Below are 17134 nucleotides of genomic sequence, written 5' to 3' on the forward strand. Positions count from 1 at the left end.
GAGAAGCTTGCTGGCGGAAATGATGCACTACAAGTGGATGTGACGCTCATGAGTGCGATGGATGAGGTAGAGCAATGCTCCAGAACCCGATTCAGACTACTCTCCCTCCACTTTTTTTGTTTTGTATGAGCGTTTAAAAAAAACAACATAATGATAATCGAATAAGCTTTAGTTTATTAATCAGAATTAAAACAAGTAGGTTTTGCCATTACAAGGTTGTAGTTTTGTTATAGATGAGTTCCTTTGTTGTAGTTTGGCGCTTGAAAAACTATATATGGGATGTACCATGACTTGAGGGATTTCCTCATCCCATCCCAGCTTGGTTCTGATGCTGAATGTGAATGTATCTTGCTGTACATCTCACTGAGCTCCAAGGGCCCTCTCCATAGGGAGCTGGTCTCTGTCAAGGTTAAGTGTTTTTACCTCTTTAGCTCTCTGCTCTTCAGGAATGGCGGCCAGCACCGAGCGATGATTGCTCACCCACTTATTGAGCTTAAATCCACCTCTACCGCACAGGTCTGTTAGCTGCTGGTACAGATGTATTGCTTGTTCCACCGTGCTGACGGCCTTTAGACAATCATCCACGTAGAAATTTTGACAAACAGTGTTTATAACCTCGGCTGGGAAGTCATGCTGATTGTCGTCGAGGATTGGGGCTTGGGGATGACACTGCTCCAAAGATGTGGACCAGCATCCTGTGCTCTTGTAGGTCCTTTGTAATGTCCCCATCTGGCCACCAGAGGAAGCGTAAGATGTTTACATCCTGGTTGGAAACTCTTACTTGATGAAACGTTCCCTCAATGTCAGTCATGAATGCTACAGGGCCTTGGCGAAAACGAAGCAGCACACCTAGCAGTGTACTTGTCAAATTGGGACCCTGCAGGAGCTCTTTATTTAATGATGTTCACTCACTTTCAATCTCACAGCCACTAAAAAACCTTATTGTGATTGAGAGGTCCTCAGCAGCCAATCACTGTTGGGAGTCCAGCCTTCAAACACTCCTCCTGAATCCACAGTCACATCTGTGAGCATCTGGAACTTTGGCCCTGATCCTCCACACCACACAACTTGGGATGACAGCGCCACCTACCTGTATCCTTTCAGCAGCCAGTCCATGCTCTGACCCGTTTCCACTGTGGCCTGTTGTGTCATCTGGACTGGAGTCTGGATCATCAGTGTCCAGGTTCATGGAATCTGTCAGAGTGCCGCCGTCCTGTGATGTAATGATAGAGAATCACTCTATTTATACTAATGTGCAGAACCACTAGAGTGTCATTTCTTCACTGCTGTCAGCAACAAGCATTTGGTGTCACACTGGTGTACAACACTTATGGGCTAATTAATAAGAAATGACATATTTATGAATCACCCGCAATGCCCAGATTGTTGCTGCTTATCTGCTGATATGAGCCGTCAACTGTTGCAATATAGAACCACGGGCAGGAAATTACAATTAGTGTAGAGTGTATTATAATTTAAAAGTTTACTTTACGGTAGTTCTTTAAAGAATTTAGCAGGGATGGAACAGGCTAACGTGACAACGTCACCTGTAATACGGTAGGAGCTCAACCTGCTGTCACGGCGAAAACTCTGTGTTACGTCCCGTCGAGGGGGACCGAGACGCAACGTGTGGGACACCTTCCCCCACTCCCAAGCCTCATTAATTTTTCACTGCAGTTGGCAGTTTCAACAAAAATCATTTTATTAATCAGTAAATGAAATAAACAAAACAACTTAACCGGTGGGCAGCAAAGGCTTCAGGGTGGGCCCAGGCCAAAATAATAAACCAAACTCCAACTAGCTCGCCTTAAGAACTAACTAAAGAAAGAAAGAGAACCCAAATACAGAAAGGCTAACCTCCCTACATACTTAATAAACAGGAGAAAAGAGGGGACAAAGAAAATGGCAGCCCACCCCTACGGCTGCGTGCTCTAACACCATTTCAGAAGTGACTAACTGCAGAGTTGGGAGCGGAGGAGGGATGACCGTCAGGCTGGCTCGACTGCTCCTCCTTCTCAGCCGTGGCGCATCCAATCAGCAGCCGACATCCAGGACCGCACCTGCAAGGCGTCATCCAATCTCTCTCACACACACACACACACACACACACACAAACACACAGATAGAGGCACCTTGACCCACCTGTGGGTCATAACACCCCCTCCCTGAAGAACTAAACCCTATTAACATACCTACAAATAAAACTAAACAAGAAAAACCTCACTTCCCCGAAATAAGAATTCCGCAGCTAGTCCACATGTACACGTGATAATGCACTTGCCAACACATTATCAACCCCCCTTCCTGTGGCAAATCTGGAGATTGAAGTCTTGTAAGAGCAGAGACCACCACATCTTCGAGGGCATTATGGTCTGTAAAAACCTGACCCCAAACATCAAGCTGGGCACTGTCAGAAGGAGAGCCAAAGCGTCTTTCTTAACTTCCCAATATTGACTCTGTGTGCGTGCTGCTTAATTGTGGCATGTCCCTCTACTTTATGTCATGGTGCAAAACTGACGTACGGCAGGGGTGGTCAGAAAACAATAGTGGGTGGCTCTCAATTAATTTAACAATATCATGACGGGCTGATGCAGGCAAATGGGACAAAAACGAGCTTAAGTTATTCATAATTTCAGAGTTTCCCAGGCGCGCCGAAGGAACACCGATTTATTTTATTTTTTTTCAATGAGCCCTCCCTCCGCCAATGGGCACGGAGGGGGCGGAGGCTCAGGCGACACATTTTTCCGAGCAACGTAACGCCCGGTTCACACTGGACGGGGAAGCACCACGAAGCGCCGAGCACTTCCATTCGGCGCCCATGTTAATCAATGTAGTAGTTCACACCAGACGCGAACAGGCGCGCGGCTCCCCTCGCGGATCGCGCCATGCATTTAACGTCAGTTCACTGGACGTGGAAGCGAAGCGCCGCCGAGCGCTTCCATTCGGCGCCCACGTTAATCAATGTGGTGGTTCACAGTAGACGCGAACAGGCACGCGGCTCGCGGCATGCATTTGTTGTTTAGGCGTCTGCTCTATTTCGTGCGTGAGCCGCGAGCGATCCTCGTCTACAGTACAGGAAGTTGCTCAATAAAAACGAGAAAATCCGGTGAATTTTCAAAATAAACTAATTTCAAAATAAAAACCGAATGACAAATTCGATCATATATCATATTTGTATGTTATATTTGTCAGTACATTGTATCAAAGTGCGAGAGAGATTAAACACACACACACACACACACACACACACACACACACACACACACAGGAAGACTTGATCAAAATACGTCTGTTTGAGCCTAGAGATGCCAGTCAATGATCATTATGAAAGAGGTCTTGTCTTGAGATGGACACCTGAGTGCGTGTTTCTATTTATTTACACACACACACACACACACACACACACACACACACACACACACACACAAAAGTAAGCTACGGGCTGGCTACGGGGCGAGGGGGGGCGATGATGAAAATGATTTTTTTTATTATTTTTTTTTTAAAGAAAAGAAAAAGAAGCTCAAGTGGGAGTGAAAAAAAGACTGCAGCTGAGCAGAAGCGCTTGTCGACCGTCGTGGAGCTGTTTGCGTCTGGTGTGAACCAGTTGGAGCCTCGCTCGCGAAATTCGTCGGCGCTCCGCTTCGCGGCGCTTCCGCTTCCATTGAAATGAATGGCACGAGCCGCGCGCCTGTTCGCGTCTGGTCTGAACCACTACATTCAGTGCCTTTACATGGCACTAGAGAAAATCGAATTATTGCCTTAGTCCGATTATGATCGGAGAACTCACGTGCATGTAAACACCTTACTCCGATTATGATTGGAGTTTGAGAACTCCGATTGGAATCGGAGAACTCCGATTGAGACACCCAGATAATGCGATTGGAATTCAAATTTCTCTGCCATGTATACGCTTTAATCGGACTATTAACTGGACAATGCGAGTGCGCATGCGCCACGCCTCGCTCTCGCAACTCATGACCGCACAACTACGTCGTCTAACAAAACAGACGGCGCGAAACAACCTGGCAAACGCGAATAAGAATGTTGACATTTGGAGAGAGGATGAGACCGGGGCGATGCTTTCTCTTCTAAAAGAGATGGACATATTAAAATAATGCGCAACGGAGACCTTTTTAAAAAGGGTAGCACAGCAAATGCAGGGCTCCGGCTTTGCGCACCCCTGAACAAATACGTATTCCTTCGTATTTATATTTCTACCTTTTCGTTCACATTTTTTGTAAGTTAGAAGAGTTTTAACTTTGTAAATAAAAGCACAGCAAAGACATGTTTTTCTGATTTGTTTTTATTTTGGTAATTTCGCTGTTATTCTGCTGGAAACGGCGTGCAGCGGCACCAGCTTCCTCCACGGTCGGCACTTTACTGAGCGTGTGTATAACTGAAGACACCGTTCCTTTGCAAAACCTGTACACAAACTCTCCCACCAGTCTGCGCAGAACCCGAATCCAACAAGAACGAGAGTTTGGGGTCCGTAGCGACGGCACAAAGCGTAGTATCGAAGTGTTGTTGTAGCCCTCCAACAGCAAACAACGTTCTTGTCTGCCTTTTAAAATAACCATGAGCACAAGAAATAGGGTACACCTTATCTGCAAAGCACGTAACACGTACATTATGAACTATCGTTCCATATCACAATAGATTTAATATGTCAACCGAAAGCAGCTGACTATATATATACATGTATATATATATATATGTATATACATATATATATATATATATATATATATATATATATATATATATATATATATATATGTATATATATATATATATATATATATATATATATATTTATATATATATACATATATACATATATGTATATATATATACATATATATATATATTTATACATATATACATATATATATATATATATATATATATTTATATATATATATATGTACATATATACACATTTCTCTAACACCATTTCAGAAGTGACTAACTGCAGAGTTGGGAGCGGAGGAGGGATGACCTTCAGGCTGGCTCGACTGCTCCTCCTTCTCAGCCGTGGCTCGTCCAATCAGCAGCCGACATCCAGGACCGCACCTGCAAGGCGTCATCCACTGTCAGACACACACACAGACACAAAGATAGAGGCACCTAGACCCACCCGTGGGTCATAACACTCCGTGTGGATCTTTTCACTCTGGCATTGAAAGGGGGTGCTAGCGCTAGCCGTTTGCTAAGCTATGTACAGACAGCACCACCGCTTGCCGAACCACATAGTCACACCGTTTATATACAACAACTCGTCATCAATATCTCTAAAGTAGAAGTCAAGAACTTTTTTCAAAAACGATAACTAACTCAAACTTTTTTGTGTGTTTATAAAAACAAACTAAAACAAACTTAAATTGAAGTCATATTTCACTTCGTTTACGTCTGTCAAATGAATACTTGCCCAGGAAAATGTTTTCGTTTTACGCAGCAGCACCTAAATGCACGTCGCGTTCTGTGACGTCACCCCTCTTTCACAGCAGTATGTTGACGCGCGACTCGCGGCGGGAAAGTCCGATATGCCACAGTAGTGAACATGTTTATTGAGACTGGGAAGTAGACACGACAGTTTGACTCAGTTGACTCAAATATCCTGTGGCGATGAGAGTGGTTATGGCTATCTGATAAATCAAGATTTAATATTGGGAATTTAACAAAATGAAAAGGAACCGACAACGCCACCCTGAGAATTTCACCCAGGGAGTTCTACTAAACACAAAAGTAATAATTAGGCACACAGGTAAGTTCTACGAGGAAGGAGTAGGAGACGTGGTTCAGAATGTTTAAAATATCAAACCAACTTTTATTCAACATTTAAAAATAAAAGGAACAAACAGACCAACACTTAAAACGGAGCTACTGAGCTCCTTATTCTTGGTGTAGAAACTGAGGCTTACCGATGAGGGGGCCAAACGGGGGAGGAACCAAAGAAAACAAGGAACACCCCACTCACACGTGACACACCTGCAAAGAAAGTGAAGTGCAAAAAAAGAAGAAGAAAACAACCACAATCCCGGGTCACAGCACTCGAAGTGGCCCACCACCCGGGACACCGCCACAACCAGCAGCTCTCAGCGACTACAAAAGAAAAGATAAACAGTTGGTTACTAAAAGTTCCCTAAAATCTGTCACATGTACTGAAATAGCAAGAAAAACAAACAAACAATGCAATTACACACACACACACACACACACACACACACACACACACACACCACACACACACACACACACACACACACACACACACACACACACACACACACACACACACGTTCCCACCAACCACGCACATGCATACATGCACACACACCACTGTGGCTGGACCGGCGACTTGATAGTGTAACGTCTGCTGTCTGAGGGTCAGCAGTGGCGACGTAAGCAAACGAAGAAAAACACAACGAGAACGGAAAAACAACAAGTAAAACCAAGGCGGGACGGAAGCAACATGCACCGTCCACCGTCTGTACGGGGCGGCTAGCACAATCAAGTGCGGGCGAAGCGGCAGTCTTATAGGACCGAGTTTTGGGCCACAGGTCTTGATCACCAAGCGTCCTCCAGGTGAGGAGAACAACGAGGAGGCTCTGCGCAGCTTTGTGCTCGCAGGCGGCTGTAGGGTGCCGGTGAGGTGTTCAGGAAGCACTGTAAAAAGAACGGACAGGTGAGGTACTACGTACCTATGCTAATAAGCCATAATAATTTAAATGCTAAAATGTCCGCACCTGATCCTCTTACAACTCGGGCACACAAAGCGGATGTTCAGTGTCCCATTGACCACAATGGACCACTAAACGAAGCTTTTAAGAAAAATGCGAAATGAAGCAACTGAGAGCTAAAACAACATGCAAACAATGCCACAGTGCAGCTTTTCTCAAACGGGTCAATTTTGAAATCATTTTAATCAACTCTGTCTTCATTGATCAGAAGGTTTTTGCTGATTTGGAATTAAAAAATTTTAACTGCAGGAATCATAAAATCGTCTCATCAGTGACGTTTATAGAGCCATTAAAAAATTAAATATGTGCTGAACAGAAAACGGAGGTGTAAGAGGCCTGTGTGACCAGCAGGGGGCAGCAGAGGACCGACAGCCGCAAGTTCCTCCTCAGAGAGGCCTGAGAAGGTTCTGCACCTTCAGCTCCTCCAGGAGGTCCTCAGCAAAGTGTCAGAGTTTGTTGGTTTTTTTTACCTCGGTCGGCAGAGTCAAAGTATTAAACTTGTAGCCAGGGGGCGCTGCAGCTCACTCAACACCTACAAGGTTTGAAAAGGATATTGAGTGGAATTCATCTGGAATGAAAAGAAAAGCACAACTACAGTAGAAAAACTGAACACAAAGACGCACAAAGTTTGAACTACACACTGATTTTCTTCTTCTGTTGATTCAAATGAATTTGACAGAAATAATATCTGAAAAAATAGAAACCAAATGTTAAATTTCGACATTTAAAAAATGGACAGATTAATTTACACCCAGTAATATAAGAAGATATTGAGCTCTCAGCCAATTAGAGCTGCTGCTCCTGTGTGTGTGTGTGCGTGCGTGCGTGCGTGCGTGCGTGCGTGTGTGTGTGTGTGTGTGTGTGTGTGTGTGGATGTGGTGGTGTGTGTACCTGAATGTGGGAGTGGGTGTGTTTAAGTACGTCACTGGAAGTAGGCTGCCAATTAGTGCGGCCTCCGAGGCCGCAACCGCCCGACGCCAGCGACAAGCCCGGGGGGGGTGGGGGCCCGGACACGGCACACCCGCCGCAATGCCGGCCAGGAAGAGGCCCGAAGCAGCAGGCCCCCGGACCGGAGGGCACCCGCCCCACGAGCCAGGGCAAGATGACAGGGAGGCAGATACCCCAAGGAGAAGGGACACCACCCGGGGCGAACAGACAGCAGAGCCCGGCCCCCGGACGGGGGCCCCCCAGGGCAAGCGAGACCAGACTCATCCCCATGACAGGACCCAGCCCCTTCACCCACCGGGAGGATCGGCGCATCGCCGCAAGTGGCGAGGTCCCCATAGGCCCAGCCGGTCTCGCACCCCTGGGGCACCGGACTGCACAGGGCCCATCCAGAGTGGGAAAGATGCCGGATCCCGCCCCCGCTAGCAGGCCGACCCCACTGTGTGTAGGGGTGTCAGTGTGTATATATGTGCACTTGCTGGTGTGTTGAACTATGGTGCGTTTAAAATGGAGGGGTGGTAAGGCCCTGGGGCAACCACACTGCTGCTGAGCAGGGCGGCGGCCGCAGTGCACAAACCACCCCCCCAGGCCCTAAGTGTCTATAATGCTAATAAGATTGGAGAGGGTCTTAAGGCCAGAAGGCCGGGCAGCGACCACCCAAGACACAAATCCCCCGAAACAGAAGAAAATAAATTAATTAATTAAAAATTTAGGGAAAAAAAATAAATAAAAAAAAACAAAAAAAAAACACCTATTATGTGACCAGGGGGGACTCCCGGTCAGGGCGCCCCCTCAGCGACATCGGGGCCGGGGACACCACAGGGATCCAGGAGCCAAAGGGGGCCCGCCCCCCACCGCACCGCACCACCCGGGCACACAGGAGCGGTAGCCAGCGAACGCGCAGCCCCACCCCAGGCATGCGACCCCACCGCGTACGATCCAGCGCCAGTCCCCAGACACAGGGACGGACCAGCCCTCCCACCAACAAGGGGGCCCCCAGACCAGAGCCAGGGACGCCCCCCCCCCCCTCTCGGAGCACCACCCCTGGAGCACCACCCACCCAACCCCCGACCCCCCACCACGGCTGCCCACATCAACCAGCAGCCTCAGCTATTGATTGATTACTAGTTAGTTATAGGATGAAGCAGACATTCCTACCAAGGAGGTGTGGTCTAACAGTAAGTTGCTATATTGTGCAATGTGCAGGTGCTGTTTTGTTTTCCAGTTTGTGAGGATTGTTTTCTTAGCGATAGATAAGGAGGTGATCAGCATGCGAGATTCTGCCTTATCTGATGTGATATCACTGAGGTCCCCTAAGAGACAAAAAGAAGGAGTGGCTGTGATGTTGTAACCAACCTGTGCTGATAGATCATTGCATACTACGTGCCAGAATTTATTTACTGGTGGGCAATGCCATACAGCGTGTAGGTAATTATCTGGGACATTAACTGTGCAGTGTGAGCAGGTCTGAGAGGCGGTCATGCCCATCTGAAACATCCGCTGTCCAGTGTAGTGGATCCTGTGGAGTACTTTAAAATGTATTAATTGTAGAATAGGTTGTTTTATCAGTGAAAAGGTGTTCAGGCAGATTGTTCTCCAGAAATTAGAGTGAGGCTGGAGAGACAGGTCTCTTTCCCACTTAACAATTGGGATAGAAATTGTGCAATCTGTATTTGTAAGCAACTCACTCCAATAGAACTGCACTCGTCCTTCTCTCACATTACATTGGATCACAATGACCAAACAACAGAACAAAGACAATGATGCCACTGTGCTGCCACATCCAGACTCTGTGTAGGGAGTCGGCCTCTTGGACCTTCATGTGAACCACTGCGTGTTGACTGGAGGTGAAACATTACTGACTGCTGTCCTCCTCCTTGGACAATGCAATCTCACTTTCAATCTCACAGCCACTAAAAAACCTGATTGTGATTGAGAGGTCCTCAGCAGCCAATCACTGTTGGGAGTCCAGCCTTCAAACACTCCTCCTGAAGCCACAGTCACATCTGTGAGCATCTGGAACTTTGGCCCCGATCCTCCACACCACACAACTTGGGATGACAGTGCCACCTACCTGTATACTTTCAGCAACCAGTCCCATGTTCTGACCCGTTTCCACTGTGGCCTGTTGGCTCATCTGGTCCAAAGTCTGGATCATCAGTGTCCAGGTTCATGGAATCTGTCAGAGTGCCTCTGTCCTGTGATGTAATGATAGAGAATCACTCTATTTATACTAATGTGCAGAACCACTGGAGTGTGGAAGCAGACAGTTACCATAATCCAAATGAAAAAGCAACAGCAGAAATGCTTTTTCATTTTAAGAACGTGGCTGCATTATTTGACTCATAATTAAAATGGTTAATAAATAATCCAAACTGCATTTTCATTTTCTTATTCATGACTGCTCATTCTTGTACTTAATTCAAATGAAGGAAAACACATTTGAGATTTAATTTTCAAAACATGCACCAGCAAAGAGTTACCAAAATTCAATATGAAATGTAAAATTCAAAAATGAAAAAGCAATAGCAGAATGCTTTTTCATTTTAAGAACGAAGCTACATTATTTGACTCATAATTAAAATCATTAATAAATATTGCTATATGCATTTCCATTTTCTTATTCGTGTCGCACCTTTTATGACACAATCAAAAAGAAAACTGAGAGCATTGCTTTTTAATTTTCGTGGTCCTGCCCTGCACAAGAGTTACCACAACTCAAAAACGAAATCGCAATCTCAAAGTAAGCGCGCGACGCAGGAAAGTGACGTCAGCAGCTCTCCACCTGTGGCTAATCTAATACCAGTGCCATGATCTGCCACTGCATCTTCACTAGTACTAACTGATGATGGATCACAAATCACATGTGCGAGGCGTAGAACGAGCGGAGCAGTCAAAGGCAACAGAAGAAGAAAGAAAAGCCTCCTTAGCTTAGTTGATCTTCTGTGTTGCCTCCTGGACGGTGCTGGCCTCCTCTGGCTTGGTGCTGGCAACCACGGGAGCCACAGGAACCACGAGCACAGCTCTGGTCATCTGTGGCGTCGCCTTCACCTGATTAAAATGAGAAAGATGTGATTTTATGCCAATAAACATAGAAAGGAAAACACTAGGCTTTACACGATCACGATTTTTGTGCCGATCACCGATCAGTGAGTTTAAATAAACCGATCACCGATCACCGATCCGATCACGTTAGGGGCAATAAATACTTGTTTCTGTACACCCCTTGCCTTCTCACGAGCACCATCTAAAGTTGTTTGCTTTAGCATCCGTTTCAGAGTTTGCTTTTCTTTTTCTTTCTCCGCGTGTTTCTTAAACTCGACATGCTCCTCCGTGTGTATCTTTTCCAAGTGCCTGATTAAATTTGTGGTGTTTAAATTTTTTGCCAAAGTTCCCCCGCGAGGTACTGTAGCGTTGCATATATTGCAGATTCAAAGAAACTTTATTGTCCGTCACATAGCGACAGTACTCAAAACAGGAAGAGGCACGAAGACGAAAATGAAGGTTTTTGAATCATGAATCATTAGCTCTCGGTGTTATGCCCCGGCCTAGGGGGAACCAGGACACAACATAAAGGCTCCCCCCCTTCTCCCAGCTCTCAAATTAGACAAAGGTGCTTCGTCCACAGGATGGTTTTTATTAAACGTCACCATCATTGCACTGGCGTCAGGGAGGGCATGGCCAAAACAACAAACAAAATGGCTCTCTTATGGATCTTACCTATGAAGAAAACAATCAAATAAATGACAGTCAAACTAACCTCCTTAACTAAAACACAGGAAAAAATGGTCACAACACAAATGGCTTCCCTCCCCTACGGGCTACGTGGACACAAAGGGAACTGAAATAGATTACAAAACAGAATTGATGGCTGAACACAGAATGCTGCTGCTGCGGCACATGGCCTCTGGTTGGGAGCTGGGAGAAGGACAAAGAGACCGAGGTGTTGAAGTCCTCCTCCTTAAATATTGGCACCAGCCAATCACCTTTCCGCACCTGGAACAAGCAAAAAAAAGGGAACACAGGATCTACTGCGCCATCTAGTGCCCAACAACAAATAAACATGTCGATGCTGTGAAACTACTTTGGAAGAAATGAGACAGATTAAAAAAGTTTCAACACGACCATGACGTCATTGATCGGCGATTCATGACATGACGCCCGATCATGAACGTTTCAAAAAATGCCAAATATCGGCCGATCTGATACAGCCGATAAGATCGGTGTAAAGCCTAGAAAACACACACAGGTGATGAAGTGGAAATGAATAAGTACAAACCTGCTGCACTGCTGTGACATTGCTGGAGGCAGACTCAGTCATGTGGACAGTTGAACGTGTTGCCCACACCTGCAAATACAAGGACACAAAGTAACGTTTAAAGAACTGCATTTATTGTCCTATCACAAAGATCCACACAATGAAATACACATATCCTAAATACCAACATGTCACTGGTTTGTTTTGGTTTTTGAGGCAACGCGTGCTGATCGACGTCTCAGGCTGGACATCTGGAAGAACATAAAGAAATTAATTCATAAACAAAGTAACACACTAATTAAACTGTACATGTACTGTACATATGTGATCTTGTGTTGATAATAGGGGTGGGGCGATACGGCTAACCCACGATTCGATACTGTGACGATATTTGGCCCACGATAGTGACAACATCACGACACACGATATCTTCCGACGGGAAGATGAGAGAGGGAAAAAAAATCCTTTCACTGCCCCGATTCTGAAAATCAATAAAAAAATGATGCAGACAAAATAAATAAATAAATAACCGCGTCCCCGAAATATACGGGACAAAGTGAAGTGCGTCCCCCATCAGTTCATTACGGGACAGGCTTTTTTATTTGCAAATATGGGACAATCGCGTATTTTATGGGAGGGTTGGCAACCCTATCTAGACCACAGACGGAAATTAAATGAGGTTTTGTCATTTTCCATAAAAAACGGGACAAATTGTGTCCCGGGAGAGATTTTGTCTTTCCCGGGACAGGTGGACAGGTGGTGTTTGGAAAAAAATATTGATATTTGCCGTCAGTGTATCGATTATTTATTGCGACAGAAAGCACAACAATATATTGCAATATTGATTTTTTTTTCACCCACCCCTAGTTGATAAGTGTATGAATAATTGTGTGAATGTTACCGTGGCAGCTGGGGAAACCCTGCCAGATGACTCCACGACGGTCTCCATGTGGTCCAACAGCACAGCCTCACTGAACCACACGGGATTGGACGGGATGTCTGTGTGAAATGCAGTCTCAACAGCTGTTGGTACTGTCTATAAAAAAAAGAGGAGAGGAAATCAGAGTCAACTTAGGATAAGTGTTCATTTTTAAAATAAAAAGTTGCACAGTTTGACAAATACACGATTGGGGGGGGAAAAAAAGAGGGATGAACAGGTTACCTCAACCTCCTGTCCAACAAGAGTCCATTCAGGAGCAGGTCCATACACTGGCATGTAGACAGGACCTGTCACAACCACTCTGGGAGACACCCTGGGCGATGATTGGTTGTGGCACAACACCCCTGATCTAGGTGAAGGGGGTACGAGCTGATGGAGCATGCAGCATGCAGACGCTCCACCAAAATCAGTCCTGAGGTGCACCTAAACAGAAAACAACATGTTAACACATATTTGTCATATCAAATGAAGAGCAAGTAAGGCTGAAGAAGGCAAAACTTACACCGTCATAACACCACCATGTACAGCTGACGAAGGGGGAGGTGATCGGCCATATACACAAATGTTAAACCTGGAAGAAGTGTCACAAAATCAATTATGTAATCACACAATTCTAAGAAATATCTGTTAGCACAGTGTCACTGAAGAGAAAAAAATACAACAAAAATATGTATTTTACACACCCATGCGTGCAGCAACACGATGATATACTTGACGTAGCGCTGTTTGTAGTTCTGGCTTGACAGTCAGGCGAGGTGGAAAGTCAAGCACAAACACCTACAAAATAGTTGTATATATAAAAAAAAAAACCAAACAAACATAAAAATGCAAAATAAATTCATGAATATTCTTGTTATTGAACTATGGATCATGGAATTACTTGATATTGATAAAACAAAGTGGCGATGACATTCATGTGTTCAAATTTGTTTGTCACAGCAGATAAACAAACCTTGGGCCAGCGGTCCAACACAGTTGCCAGTAGCGCAGCAAAATCCTGGGCGGAGTCTGTTACAAGCCCGTGTTCAAGGTTGTTGCCCGGGCCGAGAACACAAAACCATCCACAAGTGGAAAGAGATGTGAGTCTCCCACCACCAGAACAAAAACATAAAGAAACTCGTGGCTTGACAAAATCACGACCCATACCTTCTTGTCTGGTTGCTGGGCCTTAAGAACGAACTTGCACTGTTTTGTCAGTCAGGAGCAAAACGGGCCATCTTCGCACCCAGGTCGCTGACCAGTACCGCGCCCTGTGTAAATTGACAAAAAAGAAAAATCTAAATATGTTTTTGTAAGATTTATTTGGAATACAACATAACAACACAGGCAGAACATGAAATCATGAACGTGGAAGTACTCACGACGTTCAAAGTCCTTCCGAGGTGGAAAAGGTGTACAATCCCGTTTTTGCTCCAGGCGTCGTTTCATGGCCAGAGAGCGACGGAATGCCTTGGTGTTCGGCATCTGAACAATGAAATGAAAGATTGTGTCATTTTCAATGAAGGACAATGATAACACAAGTTTACAGAAAAAAGTGATGTTTTCTCACACACGACATCAAAACACAGAAAGGTTTCTGTACCTTTGCAGCTGGAGACGATGAGCTTAAATCAATAAAGCAAAAGAAAATGTGTATGTGTACTATTGGACCCTAACCCTAATGCCATACAAGTCTATGGGGTGAAATTTCAACTTTGTCCTACAGAAATGGGGCCACTTGCTTTTTCATCAGGAGCCCCCAAGAAGCACCCACGCCAAATTTGGGGCTTCTAGTACTTGAGGAACCCCGAAACCCTAACCCTAATTTCAGCTAAGCCTAACCCTAACCCTAGTTTCAGCCTTATTGTTAACCCTAATTCAATGCAAGTCTATGGGGTGAATTTTCAACTATGTCCTAGAGACTTGGGGCCACTTGCTTTTTCATCAGGAGCCCCCAAGAAGCGCCCACGCCAAATTTGGGGCTTCTAGTACTTGAGGAACCCCGAAACCCTAACCCTAATTTCAGCTAAGCCTAACCCTAACCCTAGTTTCAGCCTTATTGTTAACCCTAATTCAATGCAAGTCTATGGGGTGAATTTTCAACTTTGTCCTAGAGACATGGGGCCACTTGCTTTTTCATCAGGAGCCCCCAAGAAGTGCCCACGCTAGATTTGGGGCTTCTAGCCAATGAGGAAAAATTTGGAGCAGACAGGACAGGGTTACAGCTGAGAAGGCACTTAAGATCCTCAAAGGACTGTTGCCACTCACTAGACCAAACAAATGGTTTCAATGGACTGGTTAATTCTTCTCTCGTGGCCGGCAGCTCCACTGCCTTGGTGCTGGAGATGCCCGTTCAGGGGTGCCGCCAGGAATTTTGGGCCCCCTTCAAAAAAACAAAAACAAATGGGCCTCCTGTGCGCAGTGCTTGTCAAAAGCACATCACTCAAAAAATACAGTATAGTTCAATAATAGTGCTTGAGTCCATCTTTGACAGTGTCAATGTATTTTTATTGTGAATTCGCCACAAAGCAAACTCTTAACATTTATGAATGATTCATGAAAAAAACACTTGATGTCTCTCGGACAAAGTTGAGCTTTGACCTTCATAGACTTGCACTGCATTAGGGTTTAGCGATAAGGCTGGAATTAGAGTGAGGGTTTCGGGGTTCCTCATGGGCTAGAAGCCCCAAATTTGGCATGGGTGTGTCCTGGAGGATCCTGATGAACCTGAAAGTGGCCCCATGTCTCTGGGACAAATCTGACCTTTGACCTCCATGGACTTGCATTGAATTAGGGTTAACGATAAGGCTGAAACTAGAGTTAGGGTTTTGGGGTTCCTCAAGAACTAGAAGCCCCAAATTTGGCGTGTGCGCTTCTTGGGGGCTGCTGATGAAAAAGCAAGTGGCCCCATGTCTCTAGGACAAAGTTGACCTTTGACCCTCATAGACTTGTCATTAGGGTTAGCGATAAGGCTGGAATTAGAGTGAGGGTTTTGGGGTTCCTCATGGGCTAGAAGCCCCAAATTTGGCGTGGGTGTGTCCTGAAGGATCCTGATGAACCTGAAAGTGGCCCCATGTCTCTCGGACAAAGTTGACCTTGGACCCTCATAGACTTGTGTGGCATTAGGGCTATCGATATGCGATACAAACCTGGTGAGTTTAAGACTTAGTGACTCTACGTACATCAATGTATGGGGTACCCCGTCCTTACTTTGTTCCAACCTTCCCTCCACAAACCTGGCTGTCCAGTGCAGAAGTCAAAGTGAGAGAGAGAACAAAGAAGGAGGAGGGCCTGTGACGCCGCTGCTGATTGGCTCGTTGGTTGGTTGAATGAGCCAATTCTAGAGCTCCCCTCGGTGTCCACACACTGCAAAATATATCTAAGAAACAAACACTTAAATTGAGAAAGAACAGGCTAGAAACAAGTCAAATTATCTGCCAATGCAGTAAGATATTTAGACTTGGTAAGATTTCTTAAAATAAGACGATATATCTAGGCATTTGAAGAATGGAAAAACTCTTGAAATAAACAGTAAAGCACTCATTCCAAGGACTGTACTAAGTCGAATAAACTTGATACTAGCTTCTCAATTCTTTTTTCACGTTTGCTTCTTTCTTAATTTGAATGAAAAGATCTTAAAACCAGACCTACTAACAGTGCAATTCTTCTTAATTTAAGTGTTCACAATATGAGCTTTTTTTTTCTCAAAATGAGACAAAGCATCCACCCCCCCCACGCCGACTCCCCCCCCCAAAAAAATAATTAATCAAACAGAATTAATATTGTCAACAACTATTTAGTCACTTAAATTGCTGACAGTGCCTTCACTGCCTTGTAATAAAAACGTCACAAAGGCATTGCATCTTAAAACAATCTCAAGCAATCATTTCTAGAACGCAAGTAACAATTGTTACAATATTCACCGTCATCATTATTGAATATTGATTCAGATTCCCTGACACTCAGTTACACAAAAAAAACAAAAACAGTATGGGGACAGCATATAGTGTTGTGTTCCTATCACCACTGATAACATGTTTAGGGGAGTGTATCACTACCTATGCCTAGTACACAGCTCTACTCCCCAATAAAATCTTTCCATTCTGCCATGGTCTTTTTTGTATGAGGCTGTGGTGTCTCACTCATGGATAGTGTCCTGTAGCACTTCTGTCTGAATGACAGAGAGAAGGGTTGCCACACACTTTTGGATATGTGAGGTGCAGGGCGTAGTAGTAATCCATCAGATGAAGCAGACCGTCACTCAAGTCTTCC

This window comes from Nelusetta ayraudi, unplaced genomic scaffold, assembly GCF_046127955.1.
Source record: "Nelusetta ayraudi isolate G7.1 ecotype Tasmania unplaced genomic scaffold, CSIRO-AGI_Nayr_v1 ptg000045l, whole genome shotgun sequence".
In the NCBI taxonomy this organism is placed as follows: domain Eukaryota; kingdom Metazoa; phylum Chordata; class Actinopteri; order Tetraodontiformes; family Monacanthidae; genus Nelusetta; species Nelusetta ayraudi.